Here is a 17,254-nt window from a genome sequence, read left to right as displayed (position 1 = left end):
CTTACAGACCTTGGTACAAAGGTGAAGCGTGAAGGAGATATACATCAGAGTATAGCTCATTACAAGAAGGTATTGCTTTATAATTATGCAGATGCTTTGTATAATCTTGGTGTCGCATATGGTGAATTACTAAAATTTGACATGGCAATTGTGATGTATGAGTTCGCCCTGCACTTAAATCCACATTGTGGGGAAGCATGCAATAATTTAGGAGTCATTTATAAAGACATGGATGACAGGGAATTGTAGGGGCCCGTTTACAGCATTTTGTCTTCTCTACAAATTTTTTACCATGAAGTTGACAGTGAAGCAAATACATGGGCTTCTTAAGCACGAGGATTCTCCATACATGAGATGTAGTGGTTTCCTGTACTTGCGTTATGTTGCAGATCCTAAGACGTTATGGGTTTGGGTTGAGCCTTATGTTAAGGACGAGGAGGAATTTTCTCCAGGATCAAATGGAAGGATGACCACAATGGGTGTTTATGTTCATGATTTACTTCTAGGCCAGTACTATTTCGATACACTTTTTCCTCACATACCGGTACCTATCATGTGTCAAATTACTGCTCATTTGGAATGAATGAATCCTCCCACTCGGCATGCAGGAGTGACTGGTGATACTAATCACTATGGATCAGATGACACTGCCCGAAGGCCACCATCAGTTAAAGCTGCTTTATCTGTGTAATTTGGCCAGCATGCACCACATTGTGCTTCTACCCGAGATGCCTCACCTGTGCGTCGAACACTGCCTCGTGACAGGAATGGCAGTGATGCTATTTCAAAATCAACCAATGGTGATCGTTATCATGACAGAGAGAGGAGCAGGGATCCTGTTAGGGATTATTAAAAGTACAGTAGAATTTATTATGCATATCACAAGACTGTGTTTTTGAAATCACACAGCAGTTTCGTAGCGCGCTACGAAACTGCTGTAGGTGATGATTTTAAACACAGAGCAGCTATGATGGTGAAGATGACTGAGAAACTTGAAAGAGAGACACTTGTCTATCAGTATAACCTACAGCACATCCAATATGTGGCAGTCCGCTCTATTTTAGTCAATTAAGGATAAAAGGTAAGCTCTTTTAGGTTCGAATATGATGAGGCAAAGCAAAGACTGACAGACAGGAAAAGTTTCCTATATTTTAGGATGATGGAAAACATATTATATTAAGAGCCAATTAGCAACTGCAGACACCTGTTCAGCTCATAAGGTTTCCAGTTTATTTGAAAGATGTGGTGATATGCGTTGTTCAGGAAGAATTAAAGAACAGTGGACATGTTTTTAAAGTGATGAAGAGTGATGGGAGACAGAAGCCGTGAAAACAGAGCACCTTCCTTGGTTAATTAATGAAGCCATCTATGTGACTGGAATCCAAGGCCAACTCATTTAGTGTACTTTCCTTCAAGACACCTCAACCCAAGCAGCAAAGGACATGTGTCAAAAGCCAGAAAAGCATCATGCGACAAGGAGCAAAGATTTAGGATTTTGATTAAATGAAAACCATTTGTGATTTCAGTTTAGACATTTTGTAATTAATAAATTAGTTATGCACTAGATAGGGATATTCAATAGCCACCTTCGAGGCTCCCCTCATGCTGGAGGAGGAAGCTCGAGGTGGTTAAGCTTGTTTGCCTATATATGGATCAATAGGAGATGTAGAGAGGGTTGGATATTTTATGAAAACAGAGTGCTATTTTGGCTTGTGTAAAGAACTGTTTGCAGTAATATAAGATATATGCCTTTCTTCTCAGGATTCATACAGCATTTCCATGTTCAAGATGTATTGTTTTACTTTGTCCTTCATGTCTTTTTTCAGTTGCTTAGAGGAGTAATCACTCAGAATTCACATATGTTGCTCTGACTTCCTGTACTCTTCTATGAACTGTGGTTTTATAAGAGTTATATTTTGAACATTTAAATGTCACATGCCCTGACTTCTATGTAGAGGAAATATCATTGTTTATTGTAGCATGTTTGACTCCATAAGCCCAATGGATGTATTTGTATATTTGTCCAGCCAGCAAGTTCATTAAATCTATTATACAAGAGTTAGCCCTCTTATCAACATTCAAAATCAATAACTTTTTCTTGAGAGAGCCCTCTCAGGCTAGGGAGGCTAATCCTTAGTCAAAAGCTTGGTCTGAAATAGTTACACAGAGTCTACCTGATCAGCAGCCCTTCAGTGCTTGATTTTGTGATAACATTTTGGTGCGTCTGCCGGGAGCTTAAGATTGAATTTCTGAAGGTAGCAGGAGTTCAAATGATTTTCAAGGCTGCAAAACTACCTTGGCGACTCCATTGTTGAAGAATTCAAAGTTATATATTCATGGTGATTCCACTGGAGTTATGAAAGACCCAGAAGCGGCCCTTCTTTGTTTAAGGTATGCATGCATTGATTTCTCAGGAATTCATGGTTTCCCAAATCATTTTCCTAGGGATGCATACTTTCTAAGGAATGGTCCAAAATTTAACGATGAAGATTTAAGTTTAACTTTGAATCATATATCAGATTTTTGTGAATTTACACAGCTTCTTAGAGTTAAACATGAGGATGTTTGCATTATGTTATTCTATGATTCACTTCAAGGGAAATGAAAACAGTGGGTTGAATGTTTGCCTGCTGAATCCATTAAATCATTTCAAGACCTTTGGCTCATGTTCTTGGAGGAATGGACAGATAGGACAGAGGAGGTGGCAGACTTTCCCTCAGTGGAGGGTTTCAAACAATGGAATGATGATCACAGTAAAGAAGAAACAAATGAATCCTTTTCTTTGTCCTTATCTTCATATCTGAAATCTTTTGACTGCAAGTCAGAGGATAAAATGAAATTTTTTGATGAAATTGCCAAAGATATTGAGAAAGAAATTGAAGGTTTAGAAGGACAGATTCAGGCATACAATTTTCATGATCATGATTATTATTCTCAAAAGTTTCCTGTGACAGAGCGCAAGGAGACTATGCTGCTTCCATTCTCTTTCATGATTGAGGAACTGAACACTGTGATTGAAGATCAGTTTGCACAGCTGGAAAGTTTCAAGGAAGGACAAGCTGATCATGTGTTCTGGGACCCTATAGCTGATTACATGGAAGAGTTTTACTCTCCAGTGTTTTCGTTTTCTTATGAAGATCAGAGACTATTTCAGTGGCAGTGGTCTTTACACTATCACATTGGATCTGAAATCCGATACAGTCAGAGACAATTTCAGTGGCAGCGGTCATCACACTATCACATTGGCCCTGAACTCCAGGACAGTCAAAGAAATCAAATATCAGATGAGGCTAATGATTGGCTGCATTGGAAATATCATGTTGCTTGAGCTACAAGTGGAGTTTGCAGCTGGTAGGGTAGGTAGGTAGAGGTAAATGCAAAATAAGCTCAAGGTCAACTGAGCATTTCTCAGTAGATATAGTTTTCTTTCTCCTACAGTCATGCTTATAAGGCACTGGAACTGCATGTTCTTAGTGTACCACAAGGGCACACTATCCCAAGTGGAGCCACTGTTATCACTGAAAATGCTGTTGCCAAAAATTTTTAGCCTAGTTTAAAGACCAGGGTGTTTTCGCAGCGTCTGAATTCTTTTTAGCAGTTTCGCAGCGCATAAATTCGTTAGCAGTTTAGCAGCGCCATCTGTTTTAGTGATTTCGTAGCGAAATCACTAACCTTGCACTGGCTGCGCTACCAAATTGGGAATTTGCCCGAAACCATTGCCATTTTCACCAGCGGTCATGTTTATCAAAATCCACTGAGTTATGCATGAGTACAGGCTTGAAAATAAACAACTCAGACATTCCGATGATGTTCTGAACTATAGGCAGGATACATATGGCTCCTTTAGTGGGCTATTTCTCCCAGCCTGTTGCAGATGGTCTTGACCCAAGATTGCTTGTGACCCTTGGAACAAAGGCAGTCAGCGCAACAAGGAATATCTTTATAAACACACATGAGCAATCACCAAACAAAGTAATGCAAACTGCAGGTGGTATTCTTGATAGTCTTACTTATTGGCTAAATCTTGAAGATTTCTCAGCTAATGCTCGGATGAAAAGGCCCATTTAAGCCAAAGGAATATGTTAGAGTATCTTTGATTACAAAGGATAACAGAGGTTTTCTGCTGCTTTGGATTGAGTATAGTTTCGAGGAGAATGCAGAATTGCTGATTGCTTCATGCCAACAGGTTGTGAGTCTATGATGTATTTCAAAGGACAGTCGAAAACCTGCAAGCTCAATTGTTGAGACATATAAATTAGTCATGAAGCATGTAAAGGTGCAAGTTTTGATATATTTTATGCTCAAGTATGCAATGGTCATATTGTTTCCTGAGTCGAGTGTTGTCACAGCATACTACCAGAAGCTATTGAAGGAGCTGGAACATTGGCTCAAGTGTTTACAGATGGGAAGACCACATTCAGTGTCATAAAAATGATTGCCATAATGTTTGCGCGGGGGAGTGTTCACTTCTTAGAGAATTGAAGGTTTTAATGGAACACTGGAATCTCTAAATAATCCTGTAGATTAACGCTTTGATGTTGGGATGGATGGAGCAAACAGTGCAAAGCACTGACTTACTGGCAACAGTGTCTGCGGAAAAGGTTGCAGTTTGGCCTGTTTCATCACTTCTAGAATCAACTGCACAAGAGTCTTCGAGAGTGAACAATTCTAATCAAAAGCAAGAGACAAAATGGCCAGAGCAATCTGAAGAGCTATTAGGGTTGATTGTCGATTCTCTCAAGGCATTCGATGGTGTAGTTCCCCACGGTGGTCCAGAACCGAGACAGAGGTCACAACTCAGAAAATTGCTCTTGTTTTAGATAAGGCTCCAAAACATTTGCAACCAGATATTATTGCTTTGGTGACAAAGTTGACAGTTATTTCAGAACATTTATTGGCTGCTTAAGCATTATTGGATCGACTTAAAGAACCAGATACGTAGCTTGAGCTGTGGTTACCTGTTCATGCCGCATTAAGAAAGTTACAAATTGGGAATGGTATCCAGGAACACATTCCGTTTCAAGTTCTGGAGTTGCTGATGGATACAAATCTCTCAACAAATGCAATGTTAATGAAGGAGTTTTTCCCAAATGATATGTGTCAACATACGGGTCTATATGGGAGCACCGTTTTCATATTATGGCTGAGGATTATTAAAATGGGCCGGTGGAGATTTCTTCTGCTGTGGGTAAAACCGATTATGGATAAGTGGCAACATACGTGTTAACTGTATGACACATGGCCTCTACAACAGTGCGCTGGATTGTGGGATCATGTTTGTGGAATTGCCGGGTGTTATAGATCATTCTGTTCATGCGCAAATGGAGGAAGACAAATTGAGCCATTGACACAAGATATCTAAACTCTTTCTTTTTCGCCTTTGATTTGCGTTGTTGGGACTGTTTTGCCGGAGTTTATCAAGTGGGGACAGAGGGCGAAATTGATGCTTAGTGGAATGAGCGCATTCACCCTGAAAAATGCGGGTTCCATGGAATATGTGAGATTTTTACGGAGTTGGTTCGCCAAACAAGGAAATTCCAAGGACGCAGAGGATGAATAAAATTTTCAGAGAAAATATTGACTTCTTGTTTGAACTCTTTGAGTCTCATGATCTCTGTGCCGTTGTGGAGTTGCAACAACTGTTAGACGTTTTGAGACTCACTTATCAGTTCCTAGCAGAACGTTTATCAATGGACACATACAATGTTATGCTAAATGAGATGTCAGAGAACATCTCCCTTGTCTCTTTTTCTGGTCGCTTTGCCTTGCAGGTTTTTTACAGAGATGCAAAATGATTTCTTGGTAAATTTTGTCTTCTGTAATACTACCCAGCGTTATATTCGCCCATTGAAAGTGTGCCAAAGACCAGTTCAGCGGACACCTGTTCCACATGGGAAGTCCAGTTTTTATTGCTGCTCTTTGAGAGGTGTTTGACTGTATATCCTAATTTTGAAATTGCTAAGAATAACATGACTATAGCCCTTACAGACCTTGGTACAAAGGTGAAGCGTGAAGGAGATATACATCAGAGTATAGCTCATTACAAGAAGGTATTGCTTTATAATTATGCAGATGCTTTGTATAATCTTGGTGTCGCATATGGTGAATTACTAAAATTTGACATGGCAATTGTGATGTATGAGTTCGCCCTGCACTTAAATCCACATTGTGGGGAAGCATGCAATAATTTAGGAGTCATTTATAAAGACATGGATGACAGGGAATTGTAGGGGCCCGTTTACAGCATTTTGTCTTCTCTACAAATTTTTTACCATGAAGTTGACAGTGAAGCAAATACATGGGCTTCTTAAGCACGAGGATTCTCCATACATGAGATGTAGTGGTTTCCTGTACTTGCGTTATGTTGCAGATCCTAAGACGTTATGGGTTTGGGTTGAGCCTTATGTTAAGGACGAGGAGGAATTTTCTCCAGGATCAAATGGAAGGATGACCACAATGGGTGTTTATGTTCATGATTTACTTCTAGGCCAGTACTATTTCGATACACTTTTTCCTCACATACCGGTACCTATCATGTGTCAAATTACTGCTCATTTGGAATGAATGAATCCTCCCACTCGGCATGCAGGAGCGACTGGTGATACTAATCACTATGGATCAGATGACACTGCCCGAAGGCCACCATCAGTTAAAGCTGCTTTATCTGTGTAATTTGGCCAGCATGCACCACATTGTGCTTCTACCCGAGATGCCTCACCTGTGCGTCGAACACTGCCTCGTGACAGGAATGGCAGTGATGCTATTTCAAAATCAACCAATGGTGATCGTTATCATGACAGAGAGAGGAGCAGGGATCCTGTTAGGGATTATTAAAAGTACAGTAGAATTTATTATGCATATCACAAGACTGTGTTTTTGAAATCACACAGCAGTTTCGTAGCGCGCTACGAAACTGCTGTAGGTGATGATTTTAAACACAGAGCAGCTATGATGGTGAAGATGACTGAGAAACTTGAAAGAGAGACACTTGTCTATCAGTATAACCTACAGCACATCCAATATGTGGCAGTCCGCTCTATTTTAGTCAATTAAGGATAAAAGGTAAGCTCTTTTAGGTTCGAATATGATGAGGCAAAGCAAAGACTGACAGACAGGAAAAGTTTCCTATATTTTAGGATGATGGAAAACATATTATATTAAGAGCCAATTAGCAACTGCAGACACCTGTTCAGCTCATAAGGTTTCCAGTTTATTTGAAAGATGTAGTGATATGCGTTGTTCAGGAAGAATTAAAGAACAGTGGACATGTTTTTAAAGTGATGAAGAGTGATGGGAGACAGAAGCCGTGAAAACAGAGCACCTTCCTTGGTTAATTAATGAAGCCATCTATGTGACTAGAATCCAAGGCCAACTCATTTAGTGTACTTTCCTTCAAGACACCTCAACCCAAGCAGCAAAGGACATGTGTCAAAAGCCAGAAAAGCATCATGCGACAAGGAGCAAAGATTTAGGATTTTGATTAAATGAAAACCATTTGTGATTTCAGTTTAGACATTTTGTAATTAATAAATTAGTTATGCACTAGATAGGGATATTCAATAGCCACCTTCGAGGCTCCCCTCATGCTGGAGGAGGAAGCTCGAGGTGGTTAAGCTTGTTTGCCTATATATGGATCAATAGGAGATGTAGAGAGGGTTGGATATTTTATGAAAACAGAGTGCTATTTTGGCTTGTGTAAAGAACAGTTTGCAGTAATATAAGATATATGCCTTTCTTCTCAGGATTCATACAGCATTTCCATGTTCAAGATGTATTGTTTTACTTTGTCCTTCATGTCTTTTTTCAGTTGCTTAGAGGAGTAATCACTCAGAATTCACATATGTTGCTCTGACTTCCTGTACTCTTCTATGAACTGTGGTTTTATAAGAGTTATATTTTGAACATTTAAATGTCACATGCCCTGACTTCTATGTAGAGGAAATATCATTGTTTATTGTAGCATGTTTGACTCCATAAGCCCAATGGATGTATTTGTATATTTGTCCAGCCAGCAAGTTCATTAAATCTATTATACAAGAGTTAGCCCTCTTATCAACATTCAAAATCAATAACTTTTTCTTGAGAGAGCCCTCTCAGGCTAGGGAGGCTAATCCTTAGTCAAAAGCTTGGTCTGAAATAGTTACACAGAGTCTACCTGATCAGCAGCCCTTCAGTGCTTGATTTTGTGATAACATTTTGGTGCGTCTGCCGGGAGCTTAAGATTGAATTTCTGAAGGTAGCAGGAGTTCAAATGATTTTCAAGGCTGCAAAACTACCTTGGCGACTCCATTGTTGAAGAATTCAAAGTTATATATTCATGGTGATTCCACTGGAGTTATGAAAGACCCAGAAGCGGCCCTTCTTTGTTTAAGGTATGCATGCATTGATTTCTCAGGAATTCATGGTTTCCCAAATCATTTTCCTAGGGATGCATACTTTCTAAGGAATGGTCCAAAATTTAACGGTGAAGATTTAAGTTTAACTTTGAATCATATATCAGATTTTTGTGAATTTACACAGCTTCTTAGAGTTAAACATGAGGATGTTTGCATTATGTTATTCTATGATTCACTTCAAGGGAAATGCAAACAGTGGGTTGAATGTTTGCCTGCTGAATCCATTAAATCATTTCAAGACCTTTGGCTCATGTTCTTGGAGGAATGGACAGATAGGACAGAGGAGGTGGCAGACTTTCCCTCAGTGGAGGGTTTCAAACAATGGAATGATGATCACAGTAAAGAAGAAACAAATGAATCCTTTTCTTTGTCCTTATCTTCATATCTGAAATCTTTTGACTGCAAGTCAGAGGATAAAATGAAATTTTTTGATGAAATTGCCAAAGATATTGAGAAAGAAATTGAAGGTTTAGAAGGACAGATTCAGGCATACAATTTTCATGATCATGATTATTATTCTCAAAAGTTTCCTGTGACAGAGCGCAAGGAGACTATGCTGCTTCCATTCTCTTTCATGATTGAGGAACTGAACACTGTGATTGAAGATCAGTTTGCACAGCTGGAAAGTTTCAAGGAAGGACAAGCTGATCATGTGTTCTGGGACCCTATAGCTGATTACATGGAAGAGTTTTACTCTCCAGTGTTTCCGTTTTCTTATGAAGATCAGAGACTATTTCAGTGGCAGTGGTCTTTACACTATCACATTGGATCTGAAATCCGATACAGTCAGAGACAATTTCAGTGGCAGCGGTCATCACACTATCACATTGGCCCTGAACTCCAGGACAGTCAAAGAAATCAAATATCAGATGAGGCTAATGATTGGCTGCATTGGAAATATCATGTTGCTTGAGCTACAAGTGGAGTTTGCAGCTGGTAGGGTAGGTAGGTAGAGGTAAATGCAAAATAAGCTCAAGGTCAACTGAGCATTTCTCAGTAGATATAGTTTTCTTTCTCCTACAGTCATGCTTATAAGGCACTGGAACTGCATGTTCTTAGTGTACCACAGGGGCACACTATCCCTAGTGGAGCCACTGTTATCACTGAAAATGCTGTTGTCAAAAATTTTTAGCCTAGTTTAAAGACCAGGGTGTTTTCGCAGTGCCTGAATTCTTTTAGCAGTTTCGCAGCGCATAAATTCGTTAGCAGTTTAGCAGCGCCATTTGTTTTAGTGATTTCGTAGCAAAATCACTAACCTTGCACTGGCTGCGCTACCAAATTGGGAATTTTCCCGAAACCATTGCCATTTTCACCAGCGGTCATGTTTATCAAAATCCACTGAGTTATGCATGAGTATAGGCTTGAAAATAAACAACTCAGACATTCCGATGATGTTCTGAACTATAGGCAGGATACATATGGCTCCTTTAGTGGGCTATTTCTCCCAGCCTGTTGCAGATGGTCTTGACCCAAGATTGCTTGTGACCCTTGGAACAAAGGCAGTCAGCACAACAAGGAATATCTTTATAAACACACATGAACAATCACCAAACAAAGTAATGTAAACTACAGGTGGTATTCTTGATAGTCTTACTTATTGGCTAAATCTTGAAGATTTCTCAGCTAATGCTCGGATGAAAAGGCCCATTTAAGCCAAAGGAATATGTTAGAGTATCTTTGATTACAGAGGATAACAGAGGTTTTCTGCTGCTTTGGATTGAGTATAGTTTCGAGGAGAATGCAGGATTGCTGGTTGCTTCATGCCAACAGGTTGTGAGTCTATGATGTATTTCAGAGGACAGTCGAAAACCTGCAAGCTCAATTGTTGGGACATTTAAATTAGTCATGAAGCATGTAAAGATGCAAGTTTTGATATATTTTATGCTCAAGTATGCAATGGTCATATTGTTTCCTGAGTCGAGTGTTGTCACAGCATACTACCAGAAGCTATTGAAGGAGCTGGAACATTGGCTCAAGTGTTTACAGATGGGAAGACCACATTCAGTGTCATAAAAATGTTTGCCATAATGTTTGCGCGGGGGAGTGTTCACTTCTTAGAGAATTAAAGGTTTTAATGGAACACTGGAATCTCTGAATAATCCTGTAGATTAACGCCTTGATGTTGGGATGGATGGAGCAAACAGTGCAAAGCACTGACTTACTGGCAACAGTGTATGCGGAAAAGGCTGCAGTTTGGCCTGTTTCATCACCTCTAGAATCAACTGCACAAGAGTCTTCGAGAGTGAACAATTCTAATCAAAAGCAAGAGACAAAATGGCCAGAGCAATCTGAAGAGCTATTAGGGTTGATTGTCGATTCTCTCAAGGCATTCGATGGTGTAGTTCCCCACGGTGGTCCAGAACCGAGACAGAGGTCACAACTCAGAAAATTGCTCTTGTTTTAGATAAGGCTCCAAAACATTTGCAACCAGATATTATTGCTTTGGTGACAAAGTTGACAGTTATTTCAGAACATTTATTGGCTGCTTAAGCATTATTGGATCGACTTAAAGAACCAGATACGTAGCTTGAGCTGTGGTTACCTGTTCATGCCGCATTAAGAAAGTTACAAATTGGGAATGGTATCCAGGAACACATTCCGTTTCAAGTTCTGGAGTTGCTGATGGATACAAATCTCTCAACAAATGCAATGTTAATGAAGGAGTTTTTCCCAAATGATATGTGTCAACATACGGGTCTATATGGGAGCACCGTTTTCATATTATGGCTGAGGATTATTAAAATGGGCCGGTGGAGATTTCTTCTGCTGTGGGTAAAACCGATTATGGATAAGTGGCAACATACGTGTTAACTGTATGACACATGGCCTCTACAACAGTGCGCTGGATTGTGGGATCATGTTTGTGGAATTGCCGGGTGTTATAGATCATTCTGTTCATGCGCAAATGGAGGAAGACAAATTGAGCCATTGACACAAGATATCTAAACTCTTTCTTTTTCGCCTTTGATTTGCGTTGTTGGGACTGTTTTGCCGGAGTTTATCAAGTGGGGACAGAGGGCGAAATTGATGCTTAGTGGAATGAGCGCATTCACCCTGAAAAATGCGGGTTCCATGGAATATGTGAGATTTTTACGGAGTTGGTTCGCCAAACAAGGAAATTCCAAGGACGCAGAGGATGAATAAAATTTTCAGAGAAAATATTGACTTCTTGTTTGAACTCTTTGAGTCTCATGATCTCTGTGCCGTTGTGGAGTTGCAACAACTGTTAGACGTTTTGAGACTCACTTATCAGTTCCTAGCAGAACGTTTATCAATGGACACATACAATGTTATGCTAAATGAGATGTCAGAGAACATCTCCCTTGTCTCTTTTTCTGGTCGCTTTGCCTTGCAGGTTTTTTACAGAGATGCAAAATGATTTCTTGGTAAATTTTGTCTTCTGTAATACTACCCAGCGTTATATTCGCCCATTGAAAGTGTGCCAAAGACCAGTTCAGCGGACACCTGTTCCACATGGGAAGTCCAGTTTTTATTGCTGCTCTTTGAGAGGTGTTTGACTGTATATCCTAATTTTGAAATTGCTAAGAATAACATGACTATAGCCCTTACAGACCCTGGTACAAAGGTGAAGCGTGAAGGAGATATACATCAGAGTATAGCTCATTACAAGAAGGTATTGCTTTATAATTATGCAGATGCTTTGTATAATCTTGGTGTCGCATATGGTGAATTACTAAAATTTGACATGGCAATTGTGATGTATGAGTTCGCCCTGCACTTAAATCCACATTGTGGGGAAGCATGCAATAATTTAGGAGTCATTTATAAAGACATGGATGACAGGTAATTGTAGGGGCCCGTTTACAGCATTTTGTCTTCTCTACAAATTTTTTACCATGAAGTTGACAGTGAAGCAAATACATGGGCTTCTTAAGCACGAGGATTCTCCATACATGAGATGTAGTGGTTTCCTGTACTTGCGTTATGTTGCAGATCCTAAGACGTTATGGGTTTGGGTTGAGCCTTATGTTAAGGACGAGGAGGAATTTTCTCCAGGATCAAATGGAAGGATGACCACAATGGGTGTTTATGTTCATGATTTACTTCTAGGCCAGTACTATTTCGATACACTTTTTCCTCACATACCGGTACCTATCATGTGTCAAATTACTGCTCATTTGGAATGAATGAATCCTCCCACTCGGCATGCAGGAGTGACTGGTGATACTAATCACTATGGATCAGATGACACTGCCCGAAGGCCACCATCAGTTAAAGCTGCTTTATCTGTGTAATTTGGCCAGCATGCACCACATTGTGCTTCTACCCGAGATGCCTCACCTGTGCGTCGAACACTGCCTCGTGACAGGAATGGCAGTGATGCTATTTCAAAATCAACCAATGGTGATCGTTATCATGACAGAGAGAGGAGCAGGGATCCTGTTAGGGATTATTAAAAGTACAGTAGAATTTATTATGCATATCACAAGACTGTGTTTTTGAAATCACACAGCAGTTTCGTAGCGCGCTACGAAACTGCTGTAGGTGATGATTTTAAACACAGAGCAGCTATGATGGTGAAGATGACTGAGAAACTTGAAAGAGAGACACTTGTCTATCAGTATAACCTACAGCACATCCAATATGTGGCAGTCCGCTCTATTTTAGTCAATTAAGGATAAAAGGTAAGCTCTTTTAGGTTCGAATATGATGAGGCAAAGCAAAGACTGACAGACAGGAAAAGTTTCCTATATTTTAGGATGATGGAAAACATATTATATTAAGAGCCAATTAGCAACTGCAGACACCTGTTCAGCTCATAAGGTTTCCAGTTTATTTGAAAGATGTGGTGATATGCGTTGTTCAGGAAGAATTAAAGAACAGTGGACATGTTTTTAAAGTGATGAAGAGTGATGGGAGACAGAAGCCGTGAAAACAGAGCACCTTCCTTGGTTAATTAATGAAGCCATCTATGTGACTGGAATCCAAGGCCAACTCATTTAGTGTACTTTCCTTCAAGACACCTCAACCCAAGCAGCAAAGGACATGTGTCAAAAGCCAGAAAAGCATCATGCGACAAGGAGCAAAGATTTAGGATTTTGATTAAATGAAAACCATTTGTGATTTCAGTTTAGACATTTTGTAATTAATAAATTAGTTATGCACTAGATAGGGATATTCAATAGCCACCTTCGAGGCTCCCCTCATGCTGGAGGAGGAAGCTCGAGGTGGTTAAGCTTGTTTGCCTATATATGGATCAATAGGAGATGTAGAGGGGGTTGGATATTTTATGAAAACAGAGTGCTATTTTGGCTTGTGTAAAGAACAGTTTGCAGTAATATAAGATATATGCCTTTCTTCTCAGGATTCATACAGCATTTCCATGTTCAAGATGTATTGTTTTACTTTGTCCTTCATGTCTTTTTTCAGTTGCTTAGAGGAGTAATCACTCAGAATTCACATATGTTGCTCTGACTTCCTGTACTCTTCTATGAACTGTGGTTTTATAAGAGTTATATTTTGAACATTTAAATGTCACATGCCCTGACTTCTATGTAGAGGAAATATCATTGTTTATTGTAGCATGTTTGACTCCATAAGCCCAATGGATGTATTTGTATATTTGTCCAGCCAGCAAGTTCATTAAATCTATTATACAAGAGTTAGCCCTCTTATCAACATTCAAAATCAATAACTTTTTCTTGAGAGAGCCCTCTCAGGCTAGGGAGGCTAATCCTTAGTCAAAAGCTTGGTCTAAAATAGTTACACAGAGTCTACCTGATCAGCAGCCCTTCAGTGCTTGATTTTGTGATAACATAACCCATATGCTTTTGTTACATTTTTTTTTTCGCTAGGGGTAATTGCTTTGGTCAAGTAATCCACTTTTTACATTTGTCGCAGATGTCAAACCTATTAGAATCTTTTGTTGGATATGCCGATGGAGCGAGTCGTAGTTCATGGAACCTATCTTCTGCGGCCTGGGCCATTTTTTATCCAAACGGCCAGTTAGTAAGTTTCAGAGGGGTATGTATTGGTCAATCAACAAATAACATCGCTAAATATAGCGCGTTGATAGAACTTCTCTCTGATGCCATCACACATGGCATAAGCCGACTTGTCGTCAGGCTAGACTCACAACTCGTCATACTACAACTCACTGGTATCTACTCCGTCTGAAATCCAGCTATCTATCGCATGTTTCTAAGGGTCAAGATTTTGGAAAGGCAATTTGATTTTATTCAATATCAGCATATTTCCAGAAACTTAAACACATTAACGGATTCATTGGAAAATATGTGTTATATAGACATTTGCAAAATTTATAAAAAGAAGCATTTCATCAGTATTTGCATCAGGATCATGTAACTTAACCAAAATAAAACTCCGAAAATCAAATATATATATATATATATATATATATATATATATATACTATTTATGGTTTACACATAATGTTCTGTAACCAAGACAAAATTGGTCAAATGACCCAAAACGCAAAACTCTAGGGGGAACCCTAGTCTAATGATGCTGGTGATAACAAGTCACTTCCTGTGCAATCATGCGTAAAAGCCTAGTCCATCAACTCAACACGCCGATAGTATGTCGCTGCAACCTCAGGGGTAGCTCATCAGTCCTCACATCCGTAATACCAAGAGTGAGGCCTTCGACCTAATCTTGAAATGCTGAAAGAGTCTCGGCCACATCAAGGTCGTGAAGGATAGCCCTTCCCACAACCTCTCTTGCTGGAGTGGCAGCTAGCACTCTCAGGCATACTACTGGCCGGACTGGTCCAACATCTGCATGAGCACATGAGTTTTGATTAGTTCTGATAGAAGAAAGCACAAGAACATTATAAAGAGAAACGATAAACAAAGATATGGTCAGATAATTTACCGATGACACCCCACTGCTCGCCAGTCGGCAGTACCAAATCTGGGTCACCCTGGAAATCCATACCGGTATATGGATACTCAGAAAAAACCATCTCCTGACGGTCGAACCACTCGAAAAAGGTATCATAAAAGGAAACCTGGGACTGACCAGCATGTCCAGCCATAAGTTCAACCCATCTCTGCATCTGTGGCTCAGTCGGTGGAGGTAAACCAAGTGAAACACACTGCGGCTGCATCAGCGGGATCTTTTCCAAGGCGAAAGCTGTCAAGATAGAACCATATCCAAAGTTCTTCAATCTTCCGTTTTTCACCTTGGTCAGTTGTTATTTCATCACAGAGAGTACTGCATCACACCAGTTGAACACCTTTAGTTCAAGGCATTCCAAGGCGTACTACATATAAGACCTATTGGCCACATGAAGTGCCACACTACCAGCCAGTCTAGCAAAAATAAACAAAATGGTCCTCAGGGACCTGTCAGTGACATCTCAAATATTGATCTTTCCATCCTTACTCAGCTGAGATCCCTCTCTACAATACCTGCAAATGTAATCTCTCACAGATTCACCCCCACGGGCCGAACCTGATAATGAGATAGGGGCACCCCGCCTCGATAAGCCGATCAAAAATAGATGTCCACGATAGTCAAGGGGATGGAATTTTCCCTAATATGGAACACCTGGGTGGTAGGATCCCATGCATCAAGAAAATATTGCAACAAGTTGATTTTTGCCTCATGCTAGAGATGCAAAAAAACTTGTGTTGGAAATAATACTGAGGGGGGGGGGGTGAATCAGTATTATTAAGTCAAATATTCCTTTTTCAAAATCAACTGCTATACGATACTTCAGTTAATTAAACCCGCGTATATACGCAATAATGCAGAAGAAAACCTGCGTATACAATGGAAACTTTTAATTTACTTTATCTTTCTGATGTTGATTGTTAATATGTGATTCAGAAGCAAATAACCAGTAACCAGAAGCAGTAAAGCAGAGCAGAAAGACAATCGCACACAAGAACACAAGATATAAGGTGGAAACCCAATGTGGGTGAAAACCACCTGCTGCAATTCGTCTCTATCTTTTCTTTAATTAGAAACTTTTTTTTACAAATGTATTGGTGCAGTCCTTTTACCAGTACGCAGGCTGCAACCTGCAGAGAGCTACAACTCTCTCTCGTTTTCCAACTTCTTCTGGAAGGGAGCTACAACCCCCTTAGCTCTTGCACTAGCCAAGATACTAGTACGTAGGTGCTGGCCTACAAAAGGCTACAACCTTCTCTTTCTTTCAAGGACCACGTTTCATAAATTTTCAGACTGGATCCACAAATAACATCAATCAACCATTAAGAATTCTTGCATCAACCAATCACCTTTTCACCTAAAAACTAAATCAACATAAACACCTCTCTGACGACTGTACCTAGATCACAGTAACAGTAACACACACCAAAACTGAACCCAGAACACTGCAACAATAAACAGAAGCAGCAAAAACACAATTCAAAATGTATACACTACTTTAATGGCCTGAAACCTGCGTGCATACGCTTCTGCGTATGGAACAACCTACATATACGCTGTTTTCTTTCACTGAACCTGTGTATATACGCGCCTTAGCTGAACTGAACCTGCGTACAGATCTACAAACATAATTCACTCTTTCAAGTATTCAGGAACTGATTAACCCAGATTATCAGATTTATAGATCACGCATGTGCCAGATATAACAGATCAAAATCATGAAAAGATATTATCATTCAAGCCAAGAGATTGTGACCCATCAATAGAACTTATCCTTCTTTTCGCTAAGGTTCCTCCTTCATTCAGATCCAGATCTGCTCCATAATGCTAATCACCAATATTTTAGATCTCGTACATTATCAGATATTCAATAATAATTCAGATGATGCCTTGTCACATGATCTCCTTCCTCTTTTATAGTTTTAGGCCTTCCACAATACCACGGTCCAAAACCATAATAAACCAATACCAAGGGCCCA

At 39.8% G+C, this 17,254-nt stretch overlaps 3 pseudogenes; all 3 read left to right on the top strand.

The window, feature by feature from the left end:
• Positions 1–232: 232 nt before the first annotated feature.
• On the top strand, positions 233–853 carry LOC149191660 (pre-mRNA splicing factor SR-like 1 pseudogene; annotated as a pseudogene).
• A 5,360-nt stretch (positions 854–6,213) lies between these two features.
• On the top strand, positions 6,214–6,834 carry LOC149191659 (pre-mRNA splicing factor SR-like 1 pseudogene; annotated as a pseudogene).
• Positions 6,835–12,193: 5,359 nt separating this feature from the next.
• On the top strand, positions 12,194–12,814 carry LOC149191658 (pre-mRNA splicing factor SR-like 1 pseudogene; annotated as a pseudogene).
• The last annotated feature ends 4,440 nt before the right edge of the window (positions 12,815–17,254 follow it).

Source organism: Pinus tabuliformis, chromosome 2_2, assembly GCF_031772625.1.
Source record: "Pinus tabuliformis cultivar Carrire ecotype Pingquan chromosome 2_2, CPIR1, whole genome shotgun sequence".
Lineage (NCBI taxonomy): Eukaryota > Viridiplantae > Streptophyta > Pinopsida > Pinales > Pinaceae > Pinus > Pinus tabuliformis.
The sequence above is the reverse complement of the archived record's forward strand: the minus strand, read 5'-3'. Positions and strand labels throughout refer to the sequence as shown.